This window comes from Ruditapes philippinarum, unplaced genomic scaffold, assembly GCF_026571515.1.
Source record: "Ruditapes philippinarum isolate M1 unplaced genomic scaffold, ASM2657151v2 ctg7409_1_1_1_1, whole genome shotgun sequence".
Classification (NCBI taxonomy): Eukaryota; Metazoa; Mollusca; class Bivalvia; order Venerida; family Veneridae; genus Ruditapes; species Ruditapes philippinarum.
Genome location: NW_026857054.1, coordinates 27,167 through 33,172, shown reverse-complemented (window position 1 = coordinate 33,172; position 6,006 = coordinate 27,167).

The window sequence follows — 6,006 nt, the reverse complement described above, 5'->3', positions numbered from 1 at the left end:
TTTAACAGTATATAATTTATATAGGCGAATAATTTAGCACATTCAGTACAATTTCTCTACCTTGCCTGAAGGGATATGGTAAATACTTATAATTCGGCTGAAAAGGTTGATGCCGAAATATCACTATAGAAATTTAAAAAATGATTAGATTTCAGACAATTCTTAGAAATTATGCTTGGATAATTCAACTTCACCATTATTAAATTGTATTATATCTCTGATTGGCAAATATTCCTTAACATTATTTGATGCAATAATAAATCATCTGAGAAGGTTGATGCAGTTTTCGAACCATTACTTGCAATATTGTTCTATCATTTTTCGTCATCCGGTAAAGACAATCTAAAATGACCTTTTTCACAACAGTTCAATTGACTTGAAACACATAATTACTATTTTTTTACTTTACCTGAAGCGATATGCTATATACTTATAATTCGGCTGAAAAGGTTGATGCAGATTTTCTCAACAAAAAAAACTGAGATGATGAACATATCTCAATTCATTCAACAGTTAGTCTTATATGATGTTAAGAATTTAACAGATAATAAAGCCATTTTCCATTCAATGTATAATTAAAGCAGCTAATTTCTCTACAAAATATATCATATTGTGACAAATCGGCTGAAAAGGTTGATGCCGAAATTTCACTATAGAAAGATGAGAAATGGTTAGATTTCAAACGAATCTTAAAAATTATGTTTAGATTTATTTTGAACATTGTTTAACTGTATATAATTTATAAGCGAATATTGTAGCACATTCATTACAATTTCTCTATTTTGCCTGAAGCGATATGGTAAATACTTATAATTCGGCTGAAAAGGTTGATGCCGAAATATCACTATAGAAATTTAAAAAATGATTGGATTTCAGACAATTCTTAGAAATTATCCTTGGATAATTCAACTTCACCATTATTAAATTGTATTATATTTCTGATTGGCAAATATTCCTTAACATTATTTGATGCAATAATAAATCATCTGAGAAGGTTGATGCAGTTTTCTAACCATTACTTGCAATATTGTTCTATCATTTTTCGTCATCCGGTAAAGACAATCTAAAATGACCTTTTTCACAACAGTTCAATTGACTTGAAACACATAATTACTTTTTTTTTTACTTTACCTGAAGCGATATGCTATATACTTATAATTCGGCTGAAAAGGTTGATGCAGATTTTCTCAACAAGAAAAATGAGATGATGAACATATCTCAATTCATTCAACAGTTAGTCTTACCTGATGTTAAGAATTTAACAGATAATAAAGCCCTTTTCCATTCAATGTATGATTAAAGCAGCTAATTTCTCTACAAAATATATCATATTGTGACAAATCGGCTGAAAAGGTTGATGCCGAAATTTCACTATAGAAAGATGAGAAATGGTTAGATTTCAAACGAGTCTTAAAAATTATGTTTAGATTTATTTTGAACATTGTTTAACTGTATATAATTTATAAGCGAATATAGTAGCACATTCATTACAATTTCTCTATTTTGCCTGAAGGGATATGGTAAATACTTATAATTCGGCTGAAAAGGTTGATGCCGAAATATCACTATAGAAATTTAAAAAATGATTAGATTTCAGACAATTCTTAGAAATCATGCTTGGATAATTCAACTTCACCATTATTAAATTGTATTATATCTCTGATTGGCAAATATTCCTTAACATTATTTGATGCAATAATAAATCATCTGAGAAGGTTGATGCAGTTTTCTAACCATTATTTGCAATATTGTTCTATCATTTTTCGTCATCCGGTAAAGACAATCTAAAATGACCTTTTTCACAACAGTTCAATTGACTTAAAACACATAATTACAATTTTTTTTTACTTTACCTGAGGCGATATGCTATATACTTATAATTAGGCTGAAAAGGTTGATGCAGATTTTCTCAACAAGAAAAATGAGATGATGAACATATCTCAATTCATTCAACAGTTAGTCTTACGTGATGTTAAGAATTTAACAGATAATAAAGCCCTTTTCCATTCAATGTATGATTAAAGCAGCTAATTTCTCTACAAAATATATCATATTGTGACAAATCGGCTGAAAAGGTTGATGCCGAAATTTCACTATAGAAAGATGAGAACTGGTTAGATTTCAAACGAATCTTAAAAATTATGTTTAGATTTATTTTGAACATTGTTTAACTGTATATAATTTATAAGCGAATATTGTAGCACATTCATTACAATTTCTCTATTTTGCCTGAAGGGATATGGTAAATACTTATAATTCGGCTGAAAAGGTTGATGCCGAAATATCACTACAGAAATAAAAGAAATGATTAGATTTCAAACAATTCTTAGAAATTATGCTTGGATAATTCAACTTCACCATTATTAAATTGTATTATATCTCTGATTGGCAAATATTCCTTAACATTATTTGATGCAATAATAAATCATCTGAGAAGGTTGATGCAGTTTTCGAACCATTACTTGCAATATTGTTCCATCATTTTTCGTCATTCGGTAAAGACAATCTAAAATGACCTTTTTCACAACAGTTCAATTTTTGAAAACACATAATTACTATTTTTTTTACTTTACCTGAAGCGATATGCTATATACTTATAATTCGGCTGAAAAGGTTGATGCAGATTTTACTTAACAAGAAAAGTGAGATGATGAACATATCTCAATTCATTCAACAGTTAGTCTTACCTGATGGTTAAAAATTTAACAGATAATAAAGCCCTTTTCCATTCAATGTATGATTAAAGCACCTAATTTCTCTACAAAATATATCATATTGTGAAAAATCGGCTGAAAAGGTTGATGCCGAAATTTCACTATAGAAAGATGAGAAATGGTTAGATTTCAAACGAATCTTAAAAATTATGTTTAGATTTATTTTGAACATTGTTTAACTGTATATAATTTATAAGCGAATATTGTAGCACATTCATTACAATTTCTCTATTTTGCCTGAAGCGATATGGTAAATACTTATAATTCGGCTGAAAAGGTTGATGCCGAAATATCACTATAGAAATTTAAAAAATGATTAGAGTTCAGACAATTCTTAGAAATTATGCTTGGATAATTCAACTTCACCATTATTAAATTGTATTCTCTGATTGGCAAATATTCGTTAACATTATTTGATGCAATAATAAATCATCTGAGAAGGTTGATGCAGTTTTCGAACCATTACTTGCAATATTGTTCTATCATTTTTCGTCATCCGGTAAAGACAATCTAAAATGACCTTTTTCACAACAGTTCAATTGACTTAAAACACATAATTACAATTTTTTTACTTTACCTGAAGCGATATGCTATATACTTATAATTCGGCTGAAAAGGTTGATGCAGATTTACTTAACAAGAAAAGTGAGATGATGAACATATCTCAATTCATTCAACAGTTAGTCTTTCCTGATGTTAAGATTTTAACAAATTATAAATCCCTTTTTCATTCAAGGTATGATTGAAGCAGCTTATTTCTGTAAAAATATATTATATTGTTACAAATCGGCTGAAAAGGTTGATGCCGAATTTTCGATAAAGAAATAAGAGAAAAGATTAGATTTCAAACGATTCTTAAAAATTAGGTTTTGATTATTCAACTTGAACATTATTAAACTGTTTCATCACTTTGATAGGTAAATATTTCAGCGCTTAACTTAACATTATTTGATGCATTAAGTATCATAACTTTGATTGGCAAATATTTTAGCGCTTAACTTAACATTATTTGATGCATTAATAAATCATACCATTTCTTGCAATATTGTTGGAACGTTTAAAACAATCTAACCGGTGCATATTTTACACTTCAATTTGACTTAAAGACATAGTTACAAGTTCTCTTCCTTGCCTGAAACGATATACTAAATACTTACAATTTTTCTGAAAAGGTTGATGCAGATTTTCTCAACCAAAATCAGGAAAATAATTGGTCGGTATTTTGTAAAGTTAGTCTAACTTGTTTATATTGTTTAATGATTTTGGTAAGACACTAGAAACTGAACGGATTATATGTTATAAATTGCATTATATTCTGCACACGAATATTATTCATATAGAGAAAAAAATCATACTCTTCCTGAAAAAATGGATGTTTATTCTAAGAATATGTTAAAATGCAAATTTATTTAATTTCTATAAGAAACGGGTATTTGGTTATCACACAACAGAAGTATATCATGCGCAGGAAGATTTAATGCTCGATTTTAACATATGGTTATCGGAACAAATCATCAGAATTGCACTAACTCATTTCAGTCTTTTTGACCAAACTTTTCATTTGAAAAGCACGTGCACTAACCGGGAAGAAAGATAATGGGTCTTAAGTCGTAAAAATTGTTATAACTTCACGAAAAGATTATCTTAAACAACACTTCTTTTAAGATAGTCTGTTAAAAGTTTGAATTTATAGATGACAAGCAAATTTCTTACAGAACTTATGAATTAATCTAAGAAAATGTATTTATACTTTTGCAAATCAAATACATGTAGAAAGAGATAACATTTTTATGAATCTTTGAAAAAAGTTTACTAATTATACATGATTATAATGACTTTTCTACTGCAAATCGCTACTTTGCATAAAAAATAAATATTTGTTTGGGTGCATAAAAAGTGTATATAGCAATTATGCGCTGTCTAGTACATTTGTATATCTATAAGTAAGAAAAAAGCTATATTTAAAGTCATGTTCGCACGTACATACCTTCCTCATCATCTGCCATACTTCTTTTCAAGTAAATAACTCGTCACGAAGAGGTTTCGAAGAACAATATATTTTTATGTATTTTTTTTTGTTCATTAAAACATGTACTTTCAGTGTCGGATTCAGGCCCGGGCTTCAGGGCTGCAGCCCCGCCCCCAAACTCGGCCCAAAGATACGTTTACCAGCTGGGCTGGAAAATGTTTTTGTCAGTTTCAAACTTTATTGGCTGTAGTGTACTCCCTTATCAAAACATTAATTGCTGTCATCCAGTTGTTAATCTCCTGCCCGGGGGCTTATCAGAGATCTTTCTCTATCAACATGCTTGAATGGCTTCAATGTTTAAACTGCATAATTGTGCATTATTGGTTTATTACTTTCCCAAGGTCTAATGAAAAATTCTTATTGAATATAAGTGTTTGAAATTATTTTTGTACAATAGAAAGGCATTATTTTAATATCACTTTACTTTGGAAAATCGTCTATTATTCAGATGAGTAAATTGATCAAGTGTTATCAACAGTCGCGCATAGTTTGGTTAGTGCAGGTACGTATACTTTGGTTAGTGTTAGTGTGCTGTTAATTTGTAAATGCTTAATACTAATACCAGGGGAATTCTATTTGAAATAGCCTGCAAACACTAGCCTGTAAAACCATCCAAAAGGTACCATAAACAGCACTAGAAAGTCAAGGAAATAACACCATTTTCAACCTCATATTTCAAAATTTTCTCAGTCTATGGGAGGGGACACCCCTCCCCTCCCTGGCCCACCCCAATTACATATATTTTTCTTAATTTCATATCATCTAAAATATTTGCAGAAATATTAGTATACACATATATAAAGCGAAAGTACATTGCCACTCACCAATTGAGCTATAAAACACATCTATTACATTTTTTTTGTCACATATGCACAATTTTCGCCTGTTGCATTAGTTTTGTCAAAATCTTCCACCCATATGTCAGCCCCCCAGGAACCATACTGTATCCGCCCCTGACTTTTTGCGAAGTTACTCAATATTTTTAAGTAACGTTAATATACGCAAACTAGACTATTATCAAAGTCATTTTAATTACAGATTTGTTAATAACAACTAAAATATTTCTATTATGAAAAATGAAAGCAAATTATTCATTTCATTATTTAATCTAAATTTCAATAAATCATGTATTTTATAATAAACGCTACATTAAATGATTTTTCACTAAGGTTTAATACTTCCGCTCTTTAGGAAATAGTTAGAAGAGGCAGGAAGTGAGACTATGTCACGTGACTTGGGCGGAGTCAACAGGAAAAGCGCTGA